General features: G+C 31.3%; 1 non-coding gene and 1 pseudogene across 1 annotated transcript; both read left to right on the top strand.

The window, feature by feature from the left end:
* The first annotated feature begins 5776 nt into the window (after positions 1–5776).
* LOC132937964 (uncharacterized) lies at positions 5777–6472 on the top strand (annotated as a pseudogene).
* An 8568-nt stretch (positions 6473–15040) lies between these two features.
* On the top strand, positions 15041–15113 carry Trnat-ugu (transfer RNA threonine (anticodon UGU)). Its single transcript has one exon. It is a non-coding gene; the product is annotated as a tRNA-Thr (tRNA).
* Positions 15114–16195: the final 1082 nt, after the last annotated feature.

The raw sequence follows: 16195 nt of genomic DNA, 5'->3' as shown, positions 1-16195 counted from the left end.
TTCAAGATTATAATACATACTAATAATGTATATTGTATACCATATGTCTAATAATATTATATCCTTTCCAATATACATTATTCTTTCTAACATAGTATAAAATATTAAATCATATATTTTGATATTATTAGATTATTTGAAGCGGAGTGATGAACCGGTTAGTGTTGGTAAACTCCCATTACGATGTATGTGTATTTTTTTTTGTATCTCGATACACTATTTAGTGTTTATAGTAGAACAATATTGCTCCGATCTTCAACCCTGAGTAAGGTTTATGGTAGAAAATTGGATTTAGTTTGTACTTGGGGTAATTAAAAATATTGTTAAAATTATTTACTTTTAGTTTTTCTTGATTTGTGATTGATTTCATTTTGTAAGTAACATAATAATATGTACTTTTTTAAATTAACTTATTTACTATCATAAACATTAAATATTTGTTTTTTATCTTCCTTTTTCTGTCCTATAACAAGATTTTTAAATTAAAAATATTATATCTGCGTTTTTACGTTGTGTATAACGTATAATAATTGTTCCTTCAGTTCCCTACATTAATGTTTAATGAGTAAATAATATATAAGTACAACGACTAAACAACAACAACAACAACAACATACATATATATAAATTGCAAAATGATGTCAAGCTAATGGGGATTTGGCTGGTAAAGCTAAATAATATGTAATCAAGAATTTAAAGATAATGATATTGTCATTTGTCTTATTTTGTAAAAATTAGGAATATTAATAATAACATGAACCAAATTGGGCATTGAATTATATATATTTTATGAGTGTTAAATAATTTGTTTTTTTTTTATAAAATTATGTTTAATATTAAACTAATCTGTTTATAATATAGTAGGCATTATTTATTATAATAGTTAAATTATATAAACTGTTTTGTTAAATACTTTAATATATCTGTTTAAAGTTTTTTACGCTTAAAATAAGATTCATGTATTTAGCATTTGCTATTTGGTTACGGTTGTTATTAATTTTTTTAAAATTATTTAGTCATGTCAGATGTTATGGTTATTAGTTTAATTTTATTGATTAATATATGTTTTAAAAACGGAGATGTTTGATAATATACAAACTAATAAGTGACATAAGTCCTTATCAGTTATAATATTATATTAGTCACATGTTCATTATTAAAAATCGACTACATTATGATATATTGTAAATTTTTTAAAGCTCAATGTGAAAGTGATTTTTATGAATATTGTAAACAAACAAGTAAATATATAATAATAAATAGTGTATAATTTAATAATAAACAGATTTAGTGAATATAAAACAGTATTATTTATACACGTCTTATGTGCTATATAACTAATGTAAAGTCGGTAAATTTATTCTAATAGTTGAAATTGAAAGTGTAGGGTATATTACATATTCTGCCATTTCGTTTTCTGTCGGGACGCAGATTATCAAAATTAATATTTAATGTTGTTTTATTACATTTTGGCACAGATTACATACGCACTTAAATGTATCTATTGGTGGTGCAAATTATAAGTAGTAAAATTGGGTGAAATACCATATCCCCTTACTCTAACTAATATTATTACAATTTTACCGAATTATTAAAATAAATACATTTTTGTTAAACGTGTTAACCACTACCACAAATACAGTATAAAATATATACAGATTATTAAATTAATAATTCATAATTATTGTTATTTTAGATTCTGAGTGGAGCGATGAATGTATTGATTTTACAATGATGTGTGTTTACATGATCAGTAATCGAAATTATGCTTCGATTTGGGAAAGTGAATCTAGTTAGTGCATTCGGGCAGTAAAATTTTTAAATTCCCAGTAGTTTCAAAAGCGCCGGGAAAAACCAAGCAATTTTTTTAGAAAAAACGGGAATTTTTAAGCAAAATTGGTTTTCGACAAAATCGATTTTGGTTTTTGGAGTAACTTTAAAAAGATGACCGTAGATACATGAAATATTCACTGAATGTTTATATTAGCATTTTCTAAACACCATAACATTTTCAAAATATTTTAGCTTGTTTTTAGCTATTTATGGACATTTTCAGTTTCCCATTTTTTTAGGTTTTTTTTCTATAAATGTCAATACAATTTTATTGCAAGCAGCTTGAACATTTAATACGAGGCTCCTAAATTTTTTAAAACACATAGTCATAACTTTTTTTATAAGCATTTAAAGTTCTAATTTTGACAAATTTAAAATTTAAAAATGTTTTAGAAGTTAAAAATGTATACAATGTTCGACTTTTATAGCTAAGGATTGAAAATTTAAAACAAGTTTCCACGTAAATAGGTAAATAAATTACTTTATTCACAATAATATCATCAAATTTACTTAGTAATAATATATATCATGTTCTGACTGAACGTCTTAGGACACACATTTACAACACATAACCCGCACCCCACGGCCAAAAAGAATCCCCCTGTATGCGAATTATGTGTAGTGGAATACACAGTCAAACACATATTAACTGAAGCCTAAAATTCGAAGACTCAAGATACAGACACACACAGGAGAAGCTCTACAACCAGGCATCCAATCAAATGTTAACATCATACAATTCTTAAAGGAAATCGAGTTATACAATTTAATACAAACATAAACAAAAATACAGTGGCTTGGTGAGGCGCGGTCCGTACACTCAACTGCGTAAATGCTAACGTATCGGTCGGTGGTGATAGCTCCTGGAATTTTTAGCTACAAATCCTTGTCACACATACAAACGTGTTTCAACCCCCTACGAAAAAAAAACAAAACTAAAATGCGAAATATATGTAAATAAAATGTAATTTAGAACTAATGGCCTGGTAGCCAATGTAACTATACAGGAGGTATGTCACAATGATCAATAAACCAAATGTAAAAAAAATCTAAGGAGAAATTAAAAAAAGAACAGATATGTATAATATTTTATTGTTTTGCTTATCGATATGTAATAACGTTTTTAAATATGCATATAATACAGTAATGTATATATAATTATATAATAATGATAATATAAGTAATACTAATAGTGTTATACTATTATAATATTATAGTCATAAAAAAAAATCGATTGTACCTAATATAAGTTCCCCGAGAAATATTTCCATCTGTTTTTATAAAAAATAAATGTCTTATTGCTCGTAATCGGTAGACTTGTTTTCCAACGCGTCGTTGCCGTAAAAAAATACTGCAAATAAACCTCAATGGGCACACCTTAAACGCCGAAGATTTAAAATTGTTTATTTGCTACTATATTGCTTGTGTTGTCGCGCGCGCAAGAAAATGACAAGCGTTTGGTTTTGTCAATGTAAAATGTTAAATGTGCCGTGACATGCTCGTTGACCTAAATACATATAAGGAGTCCGCGAACAGCATCGAAAAGTCTTGAGATGTTTCATTCAATATTATAATAATTCGTGTACGCATATCATAACTTATATTTATTTTTCTTCATGAAAAGTACTGCTTTCATTCGCATACACATCGCACTTTAAGGTCACACTGCACGGCGGTGTTTTAATTAGCACTAGTGCCACATAAGTATGATGATGTGCAGTGTGGCGATAAAGGAATTGCAGCTTAATACGATTCCAAGGACAATAATAATTATGCCGTATTGAAAAGTTAGTGCAAGTATTTGAATCACTCAATTGACTATCGTTGTTTTCTCGAAACATTGGGATCAGAAATGTGACGAAATCCACAGGGATCATGATCAATATTATGACGTTTCAAAATATAACGTCCAATAGTGCACTTAGAGGGATAGGTACGTGAACATTATTATTAGGTAAGTAGTTGATTGTATATCCTATGTATAAAATATATAATTCAAATCATATATACTCTATACTATAGGTATAGTCTACAGTATAATTTAATTTCAGGCTGTGTAGAAATTAACTAAAATGTATACTCAACATTTGTTTGGTAGATTAATTATTATGAGAACATTTTTTAAGTTTGGCGTACGTCAATACTGAATACTATATACAGATACTTACTTGAGCGTTAATCAAACGTCTTACAGAGAAACTTAAACCATAGTTGTGACTTGTGGTCGTGTCACGTGCAATTTTGACATCAAAGACCGCAGTGAGTGAAAAGCGCACAATTATTTTGTCGATTAACAGTTTCCTAAAACAATGTACATAGAAGAAACGCATTACATAGAAATCGAATCTAGGATCGAAAGGAAATGGGCTCTAGAGAATATAGAAATTGTGCTTTAATTTATAACAAAATGTGATGTTAACTTTTCCGAGTAAATAAAATTTCTGTCAATTGATTATTTACCGTTTTACATTCACAGCTGACTTACAATATAGTAATATATTACCTACTTAAAAGCTTTATATACACAGAAGGTAAAGTGATGATAATATTATTACAATAGACATATACATTATTTTATTAATAACTATTATAGTGATATTCGGACTTAAATATAATTAAATAAGTTAAATATATGTATATTGCCTATATGGCTATATATCTTGACAAAAAAAAATAAAAAAGTAAGTACATGATATAAATGATTTAACATGAAAATAAAAATTATTAAATTGATTTACTAATTCTCAAATGATGTATTATATATTACTATATTAGATACAAGTCCGTACGTTAGTATTTTAATTGTATTATCTATATTAACTATCAAGCCTATTAAATATGTTCTTTTATCATTTTGGAGTAAATACTTACGCAAAATAAAATTATACACTTAGATTTTAATTATAAAGGTAAATATAAATTTTATTTTTATAATTTTGTGTATGCACTATGTAGGTATAATCAATTATAATATAATGAATGTGGGTATTAAAGTTTATATTATAAATTAAAATCAAGTCACAGATTGCACACATTGATCACAAATATTTTTATGAATTATGATGGGTTAAATTTAAATTACTAAACATTGCAAAAAATAATTGTTCAATAGATTGTGTACTTTACGTCTTTACACAATGCATTCATTTTTAACAAAATTATTAAAACGTAAAATAGCTTTAAGTAGCGTATGATTTAGATGGTTCTTGTCCACACTAGCCCATACTCCCTGGCCCATGCGAGTCAATGCCACGCGCTTCCATCCCCCTCCATGCTATGCCATGCCATGCCATGCCTTTCTCCAGCACGTAACGTGCTATCGCAAACGTGCCTGGTCTTACCTCCTCCCCTCCTATTCATATCTACCCCCTAAAAATGGTATATCACAAAAATATATACATTTAATAATTCAAATAATTTAATTTAATATTATAATAGTATTTAAAACAATATATTATTGTTCTAACAACCTAGCTAGTTGTTTAATAATAGTAGTAATATTTGGAGAGTTCTGCCCGCTGATCCTTCCGACCCTTCTGACCATCGCGTACGTACGCGACTTATATTTTTACCTCTGAAAAAAACGACAGTAAAACCTTCGCTGGACCGGGGATCGAACCCGAGTCTATTCGCTTCCCAGACGAGACTACTTTACCACTGAGCTGCCATACCACATACAACAAAAACAAAATATAAAATATATTTAAAAAAATTTGTTTTTTTGGAATTCTCTAGCGCATGCGCACCATAAAATGTCTGGCTATTAGTATACATTTCCTACCATTTGTACTAGCGCATGCGTACTGTAAAATCCCCTTCTTATTAAACTTCTAGAGACACCTGACGACTCTGGCAGTCGTTCAGTCCATCTACTCCCTTAAACCGTTGTACACGTATATTTTTCGATCGCTCTGAAAAATTTTTGTGAGTTTAAGTGTTAAAAATGGCTGGATCAATCGAAGACAACGCTGCGTTATACAAAAAGAAGACGTTCACTTATATGCCACCTACACCGCCCACGGATCTCATCGACTGCAGTAATTTTATACTTGACTTCACCGGCCGTAAGTTTTTGAATGTAGGACTTGATCCTACGGACGAAGTCAACACCGTAGTGCAAATAACCATCGCGGTATATTAATATGCCAGCCGACTTTCTAAGACGTATATTTTTCCTGATGGGAAATATATTGTCGTTTATTTTGGATCAACCACAAAAATATAAGCGAAATTTATTTCTGGAAACCGAAATTATTTCGCTGTCTAGTATGGTGTATCGAGGGGAAAATATGCTTGTCATTGAATCAAAAACACAAGCCGGATGTCGGGTATTGCTAAATAGGACGGATTTAATGAAATTGCAATATTTAGAATGGTGTATTGTCGAAACAGTCGTTCGAAAGTCAACCATCATACTACCACTTGTTTTAAAACAGTTTGTGATTATGGGTAATTATTTGGACCAGGAATTTACCAAAGTTGATCACCACCAAAGACACCCGAAGAAATGATCGTTTTTATCAAAAATTTAAGTGATGATAAAATTATTGGACCCTCTCCTAAAGAAGACATGAATTTCATCAGTCAGCTCAAAATACTTGCAACTACTCAATTAGCTGAACAATGGGCACAACGATGAGGGGGGGGTGTCACCCGAGGTAATTTTCCCTATCATTTATATCGCTTGTAAAACAAAATATTTATTGTATTTTATTATTTTATAGTTGTTCACTGAATCCGAGGTTAGAGAGCGCGAAAGTCTTCATATGGGAACACTTCAGAATTTAAGTGAACCTTAAGATTTTTCAGTTGACAGTGATCGAATCGGCCAGCATCGTTTTCGATATTTTTTTTTCGATCTGTTTGTAATCCAAACAGCACAAACCTCGGCGTTTCGAGCAAGCTGCTAGACTCTACCGTCCACGAATGAGAAGTATTTCTAGGGAGCACAGGATATTCACAGAGATCCCAGGTTCTGAACGCACACGACAGTGTTCTATGTGAATCTATTACCTTTAGCAACCTTAAAGGTCGGTAGATGCACGATTTAAAATCAGTTGCTGATTATAATTAAGTAATATTTTTTTATAGTCTTCACAAAATCCGAATAAATGTTTCAGAGGGATACACCCGGTAAATACATTGTTGGACATAACATTTTTATTATCTTCACTAGGTATCCATGGCCGAGTCCCAAGCAGAGTTCTCTAGAGTATTCAAGTCATTTGGAGTATACGAGCAGTATGCTTTCAAACAAGACGAAATTCCGGGTGATTTTAATTTCTGTATTTCTATTCCGTTTATTTCATATCGCATTTCAGAGAATAAAAATGCCAATCCATTATTTGAAAAACGTACATCACCAACAGCATCACTAGGTTTATTCACTTTCCCCGTATATAGCATTTTTAAAGCCCAATAATTTCGCTATACTATTTTCGACTGATAAGTCTACGTCATGACTACACAATATACTACATTTTAAGGTTCTGCTGTTTGCTTTTAACTCGAACCAGCTGACAAAGTCGGGCAACATTTTTTTGTATAATAGACTCTAAATAAACCAACTCATACGTCCCTGTAGGTATAATAACGTTCTCATTTGCATTCATTATATTTCGGAAACCGATAGTATTGCAACCAGGTCCTATGTTTGGTATTGAATTATTTGTCTGTAAACTCGATAGACATATTTGAGCTGCATTTCCACCTCTAACGGTGGAAAAATATCACATGCCAATTCACTAGAGTTCCCATTTAATGTTATCGTGTACATGATAAAAATTTTAAACAAAAATGTCCGCAGTTTGTAGTATTATATTTCTGCTCTCTGCTGTAATTGAAATGTATGTCATATCCGTGAAATATTGTTGTACTTCAAGTGGGGGTGGTAAATTTCCAAAGCTGTCGTAATATTTAACTTGATTTCTGATTTTTTTATACGCTACCCAATGCGTTCCTATACCGTTTCCCGTGTCCAAGTTAATAATCGCAGATTCTTGATGTTTAGGACGTGTAGATAACCTATCTCTGGTAAACACGCCGATGAAGTGAGGTATTTTCATTAAATGAGCGATTTTTATAAGTTCGAAATCGTACAACGCTCTACTGGGTAACGTAGATATTAGTTTTTTTAGCTTTGGCACCCCCTCCACTTTTAAATGGTGCGAGGTACAAACCGGAACCAATTTTGTATGAGTTGCTTTTATACGGTGTTAGATATAAACCTTTGCCCAAATGTGATGGTGTGTTTTTATTAAATTCATTGACCATTTTCACAACGTTGGCAGCACCACCAGCTAGGGCTCCCAGAGCTGACAAACTGACGAAAATCGGTATGAGTGGTAACAAGCCACCTTTTTTCGGGAACGTTATTGTTCGTGGAACTTTTGTCTTCTTAATTTTAAATGTTTTTCACGCGACAGCTACACATTTTTTAGTTAATTTCATCAAGTTTTTTTTACCGATATTTTTCTTTATAATGTTTTTACTCGCTTTAAGTGCCGCTTTAAACCCACGACCTCCGCCTATTTTACGTTTTGTCTTCATGGCGGTAGTCACACCCCAAGCCACGGCTTTTTCTTTTAAACTAGAATCTTTTGACTTGAACCTATCTCAGGGTCGCTGCTCTAATATATAATCGGCCTTGTTACGATCTGTGATAGAGTTACTATTTTCGTACGCAATGTCGTGTTTTCTACAAGCAGAGTCCAGAAGGTTTATACCTTTATCACCACGAGCTAATCGTTTTTTTAAATTTGTACCAGGTCCACAGTATTTATAACCTAAAATATAAAATTATTATTGTATATAATATTATAAGGTTTATATATATATTTAATACTAGGTACGTGAAGCTCGATTGGTAGTTTGTTTATAAGCGTGTTGATAAGCCCGCTACCCTTATTCTTATTGCTTCTTCGAGCGGGTGACATTGTTTACTGATTGATTTATCATCGTTGATCAGTTATTTATATTAAAAAAAAAAAAAATGAAGTTCATCAAACAAGAAAGAAAACTAACAGTTGAAAATGTGGACCTGCCTACATCGGATCAAAAAAACAGACACGGAGTGCTTCTACCTAATACGATACGCGCGCTTATCGTGGGTCCTTCTGGCTGCGGAAAAACAAATTTAATTTTCACTTTATTAACAAATATAAACGGAATACGATTTCACAACGTATACATATATTCGAAAACATTGGATCAACCTAAATATAAAATGCTTAGTGATATATTATCAGACATTGATGGAATAAAATTATTCACGTTCTACGAAAACGAAAAAGTTATAGCACCCGAAGAAGCTCTGCCAAACTCTGTATTTATTTTTGACGATATTATTTCTGAAAACCAAAATATCGCAAGAACTTACTTTTCCAGAGCTAGACATAATTTAATAGACGTTTGCTACCTGGCTCAGAGTTATTCAAAAATACCAAAACAACTTTTGCGTGATAACGCTAATTTTATTGTAGTATTTAAACAAGACCAAACTAATTTGAAGCATGTATACAATGAGCATTGCTCTGGTGATATGTCATATTCAGAGTTTAAAGACTTTAGTACATCGTGTTGGAGTCTGGGGAGATTCGAGTTTATCGTAATAAACAAAGACTGTGAACGTGACAACGGTCGATATCGCTACGGATTTGACACATTCGTCGTTATATAAAGTGTTGTTATTATGAAAAAAACCTCATTCACAGATATGGCTGCTAACGGTTTGGTACTCGAAGAACTGATTAAAGCCAAAGAAAATATTAAACGCAAGTATGAAGAATTAAAACACGGAAAAGCCGATATTCATTCAATAGTAACAGAAACGTTAAGTCCGATTATCGAACCATTGAACAAGATAAGACATTTAAGTCCTGCAACATTTCAAAACGCATCCACGGAACTTGGAAAAGACTATCAAGATTCTCAATATTTTGAAATAAACAACACAGACGATTCGCCAGCTTTTAAAATAAACGACTGGTTTAAGTCTTACGATATAGATAAAACGTATGGGCCTAAAATACGAACAAACGGTAGTGTACATTTGGGCAAAAAAGAAATTAATCTAGTCGATAATACGTTGATTATTGAAGATACAAACATCGGCGCATCTAAAAGCGGACGGGAAAGAAATTAAAAAAAGGGGGAAATAAATATTATGATATAATCCAAAATTTATTTCTATCGGGTAGAGGCTTATCTTTGAAATTACAAAAACATAGTTTAGTATACTAAAAACGATCTAAAACAGGCTGACTTGGTCGAAATGATACCATATTCAAAACAAAACAAGGGATACAAGTATATTTTGTGCGTCATAGACTATTTTACAAAGTTTGCTTGGGCCATAAAATTGAAATCCAAAATTGCTAAAGAAGTTTCAAATGCAATGTCTAAAATACTGCTTAAACGCACACCAAAACTATTACAGCTCGACAATAGTAAAGAATTTTACAATTCTACATTCGATGCATTGATGAAAAAGCATAACATACACAAATATTCAACTTTTAGCATCATGAAAGCTTGCATTATCGAACGTTTCAACCACACATTAAAAGAAAAAATGTTTAGAGAGTTTACGGCACGTGGTTCGCACGAATGGATATCAATTTTACCTTCATTGATTAACGAGTACAACAACTCAAAACATAGGACAATAGGTATGACACCAGTGCAAGCTGATGCAAATTCGGCGGCTGTCGTAATTAAACAACGAAAAATTATTAATGGAACAATCAAATTTAACGTAGGTGATAACATACGAATAAGCACATATAAAGGTGTGTTTGCAAAAGGTTATTTACCTAGCTGGTCTACGGAAATATTTAAAATTGTTAAAATAAACGATACGTTACCTACTACTTATCAGTTGCAAGATTATACTGGAAACCCGATTGCTGGTTGCTTTTATTCCGAAGAAATATTGAAAACAAATTATCCAAATGATTATTTAGTGGATAAAATTATACGTAAGAAGGGAGAGCAAATATTTGTGAAGTGGTTGGGGTTTGATAATACACACAATAGTTGGATAAATATGCGTGACGTTAAAAAATAGTATCATTCAAGCTACAGACATGAACGTGTTTGGTAGTTCTCAGACTGGTGAAACAGAAAGATTTATTTCAAATCTGGAAAAGTCGATCAAATTATTTTCATTTAAATTGGATAAATTTGAGCATTTTCTCGAAGAAAATCAAAAATCAGTTCGAATACAAGAAGAACTAACGGAAACGATACAATTAACGTGTGCACATATAGCGGAGCGTTTGAAAAAAATTGAAGATTCGATAGGATTAATCCAAGGAAAAACAGAAAAGTTGAAAAATAATCCTACTTCCAATAAACCATAATGTCTTCAGTCATCTTAGACATGCAATGCGTACTAAGCGTCAAAAATAAATATATGATTAAAGAAATGTCTATAGTCGACACAGAAACATGGTCAACTCAGCATTGGATTTTTAAACATTCAAACTCGATGCAGGATAACAAAAGTCGTAAAACTAATAAATGGCTGGAACGTAATTATCATCAACTAGCTATAGAATTTGGTGATGTCGAGTACGAAGAAGTCGGTAAAATATTGAATTCGTTGAAATTCAGATCCATTTACGTCAAAGGCGAACAGAAAAAACAATTTCTTATGGAGTATATACCACACGTCGCACTCATCAACATTGAAGACTTGGGCTGCCTTCGTTTGGATCAAATATCCGAGAAGTACCCAGGTTCCTTCTTTCTAACTGCAATATAACATGGATGGTTAAGAGGCAGATTTGCAGTGTCCATTCGGTTCAACAAGCTGTGATTAGCTGCCAAGTCTTCATAAATATCAGTAGTTTTAATATGATTTATCAACGAATCTAAAAATAACAATAATAATTAACATAATATATGAAAATTAGATAAGTTTTAATATATGTATCAGTGTACATTAGCTTAAATAGCTTAATGTTATCCCTATAGTGCCTATGCATAACATTGTAGTGATAGTCGTACCTCAACGTCTTACTGATATCCAGTACTGCAAATCCTATAGAAAATAAAATGTATGATAAAAGTGTATTATATAATTTAAAAAGTATATTTGCCAATATATATAGGTTTATCGAATTTAATAATTTTATTTTCTAAGGCGACTGCATTTAAATTCTCATTATAGTTTGTACAGTGTTTAAATGTAGTCTTATTTATTATTTCTGCAACCTCCTATCGCACGATACCAACTCCATCTTCATTTCATTCCGTTTTGACTGCATTGTTTTACCTGTAAAAATAAAATGTTAGTAAATAAAATGTCAGCATTATTCATTAGTTTGAAAAAATCTTTCTCAAACGCGTTCCTTGCCCTTTTCCTCATCTCTGTGTTCAAATTAATATATTTAGCCAGCCAATCTGACTGGTTAAATTGTACAACCCTGTGTACCTACAAAAATAAGAAAAAGTGTTAAAAAATCTGATTAAAATCTTATAAAATATAAATATTTACTTTTTCAACTATTAATCCATTCTTTATTGCCTGCTGCAGGTTTCGGTAGTGTACAATATAATTTTTCTTCTTCTCAAACATCGCCATCAGTTTCCTTACCTTCGAACCACGCGGTATACTATTTTGCGGTAAGTAAGGGAGGTCATTATGACTGTTATGTAGGTGTTGCGGGTATGTTACGTCCACCTCATAAATCCGTCCTATGTGCGATGTATCATCTAAATCGTCGATTCCGTTCAATGTAGGTTCAACCCAGTTGGGACATAGCCCACTCGTACAAGTTGTTACCTATAATAATTTAAAAAAATTAAAAAGTTTTGAAAAAATAAAAATAAATATATACTTACAGTCCTGATATATTATCCATGATTTCTCTTTCGTCTCATAATATCCCGGGGTCTTCATGTTGTTAGCCTTCGCGTATCTCTTGCTCGCTTGTACCAGTCCACCACGTATACCTATTAATAAACATAAGATTATTATACACACACATTTTAAAAATAATATACTGACCATTCTCAAACATCAGAAGCATGTCATAATCGTCCAACAAAGGGTTATACGTCCTCATACAAACGTCGTGGAAGTTCTCGAACAAATCAGCCAGCAACAACACGTCGATTTTCAGGTACAGGTCGGAATAATCACCGAGCGTCCTGCAGTAAAAATGACTCCATACCTGTAACACACAACATTATTTACATTATTTACAGTTCAAATATATATCTAAATACGTGTGCAGCGTATACATACCTCCTTAGCATGGTTATATTCACTCTCCATCCCGGTCTCCGTTAACGTGCTGTAGAAATCTCGCTTCCTCGGTAATCTTATATCATCCAGCCACTCCCAACTATCCGTGTACTCGTAAGGGTATACCCCCTTCCGAGTTACGAGCGGCATATCTCCGGTGACAAAATGTTTGGCTGTCTCAAGGTTTATATCTAACACCGTATAAAGGCAACTCATACAAAATTGGTTCCGGTTTGTACCTCACACCATTTAAAATTGGAGGGGGTGCCAAAGCTAAAAAAACTAATATCTACGTTACCCAGTAGAGCGTTGTACGATTTCGAACTTATAAAAATCGCTCGTTTAATGAAAATACCTCACTTCATCGGCGTGTTTACCAGAGATAGGTTATCTACACGTCCTAAACGTCAAGAATCTGCGATTATTAACTTGAACACGGAAAACGGTATAGGAACGCATTGGGTAGCGTATATAAAAAAATCGGAAATCAAGTTAAATATTACGACAGCTTTGGAAATTTACCACCCCCACTTAAAGTACAACAATATTTTCACGGATATGACATACATTTCTTAAAGTTTATAAAAGTTTCTTTAAGTTAATATTATTTTATCAAATAAAAAAATAACATTGTATATTATTACTTTAGTATGAATATTCTTACCAAGTTTGAAGTGTAATATTTAGTATTTTCTATGACTTCTAATTGAAAATATTATAATAGTGAGTAGCTCCATACAATAATTATCGTACGGTGTTATTAATTTAATATGAATATTATACATATGATACATGTTTTAAAATAATTTGTTTTACCCTATAACATAATATAACCTAGTATAAAACTTAGAGAGTTAGCATTTCAATGATTTTCAGATGTTTTTGAATATATAATAATCTCTAAGGGTTAAGCATATTATGTTATATTGTACACTGATTTCATACATAGAAAATCCTAAAGCGGAATAGAACGTATAGGTATTTATTATTTTCATATTTATAAAGTATATCAATTTAGGATTTTACTACTGTATGTAATATATCCCCAGAGATGGGCAGTTTGCCAAGCGCAGGTCCTCACGGATCGCAGAGCATCTGCTTACACATACGACTGCCCGCCCGTCAACCACGAAAAAGCTCCGCGCTCAAGGTGCAAGCGATCGGAGCGGACCGAATCGCAGAGCGCGGACTCACGGAAAAACCAATATCCGTGTTCCAGGCGTACTTTGTGTATAATCATTACATCGAAAGACGATATATCGAAATATCATTTAAATTAGATTTGATCGTTTATAATATTGTCAGTGGTTGTTATTTTCCTACAGATATTAAAGGTTAATTAAAAGTGAAACACTTTCAAATTTAGTAATATCATATATTATAGTCGTTGGTGTTTGTATATAATACAGTGTGTTTCACTCAAATGGTAACACGAAATATCTCTGTTCAGCGACCTTGGATTGAATTGGGGTTTTTTCGAGAAGCTAGGGAATACTAAAATACACATTTTGTGATCATTTTCGAATTTTTAATTCTTTTATTGAGCGCATGCGCAATAAAACTTACATTTTTTTAAATGGCAACACCTATTTTCAACACCGGGTTTCGATAGAACTATTTTTTTTAAGCAACTTTGATAAACAAACTTTTTTCCTATCTCAAAAATTGACTGAATTACAGCAATCCTAAGTTTAAACAAAAAAAGATTTTTGTTACATTTTGCAATGTTCTGTATTTTATCTTTTTATTATTATTTTTGGTTGGAAGCAAGATAAATGGAATCCATGCGTTTAATAATATATATGTCTGATAATTAGATAGAATTTTACACTTAGTTAAATATTACTATCGGAAGAAGATAATCGAAATATGATACATCAGTATAGTAGTTTAAAGTATAATTCTTAAGGTGTGAGTAATGGAGATAACAATTTACTCAGTTATAGATATATGGCCTCCATAATTCAGTGGTTAGAGCACTGGTCTTGTAAACTAGAGGTCGGGAGTTCGATTCTCTTTGGAGGTATAACATTTTTTTGTTAAAAAATCGCTATAGTGTTAATATTTATTAAATATAAGTTATACGCATAGACTTTCATATTTCACATCGATTAAAGATGATAAGGTATCGTTAATAATTACTTATTTATATGGTATACATATTATCAATATATTATATAATATCAACGTATGGATATATAATTTAACGATTCGCTAAATTAAGAAATGAGAATGTTCTTGTTAAACAGACTATTAGTTAATCATTTATCTTTATCATGTTTATAATATTGTTATTATTCTATATTATAGAATATGAAAAACGTATACCATTGTGTTTCTTCTGGTGGACATCCAAGTTGTCTTTACGTGTAAATTCAGATGAGCACTGTGTACATTTAAACATAATGATAATGTTTGAAATGAAAACGAAATAAAAGTTATATTCGATATAATAAAATAATAAACACTTTAAAAATAAATTTCATTATAAATATTAAAGGCAAAACGATAAATGTTTGTGTACTGAAGTATACGATTAGGAACGTACTGACTGGTTATTAACATTTGTAGGACTAGATACCTTTCGATTTCTAATATATTTAGGTAATGGTAACATTTTAAGCCATGGATTAGTAAAATATTATCTAGTCATTTACCATGTTAAAAGATTAATCCAAATAATATTTTCAATTATTTTAGGATACATTTAAATTGTTGAAATAATAGCTAAGCAATTAGATTTTGTACATACTAACTTTCTAAACGTTAAGTCGATGGTCTTAGGAAAACTAAAACATTTCACCATAAGTGTGAAGTATACAATGATTTATGTATATAATAACAACTCGTTAACTATGTGTGAACTGTGATTTGATAATGTCATATTGCAGGGTAGCGATATGTATACTATACATTTACACTCTCACTTGGATGTATGGTATTGGGAAATCATAAATAATTTTAAACGAAATTTATGTTTATTATTATTATAAGTCGATAACTTATCACAGACTGTGTTCATCTAATGTATTATTAAACAACTAGCTAGGTTGTTAGAACAATAATATATTGTTTTAAATACTAGTATAATATTAAATTAAATTATTT

This window comes from Metopolophium dirhodum, chromosome 2 (genome assembly GCF_019925205.1).
Source record: "Metopolophium dirhodum isolate CAU chromosome 2, ASM1992520v1, whole genome shotgun sequence".
NCBI lineage: Eukaryota > Metazoa > Arthropoda > Insecta > Hemiptera > Aphididae > Metopolophium > Metopolophium dirhodum.
Note: the sequence above shows the minus strand (reverse complement) of the source record. Positions and strands in the feature narration are given on the sequence as shown.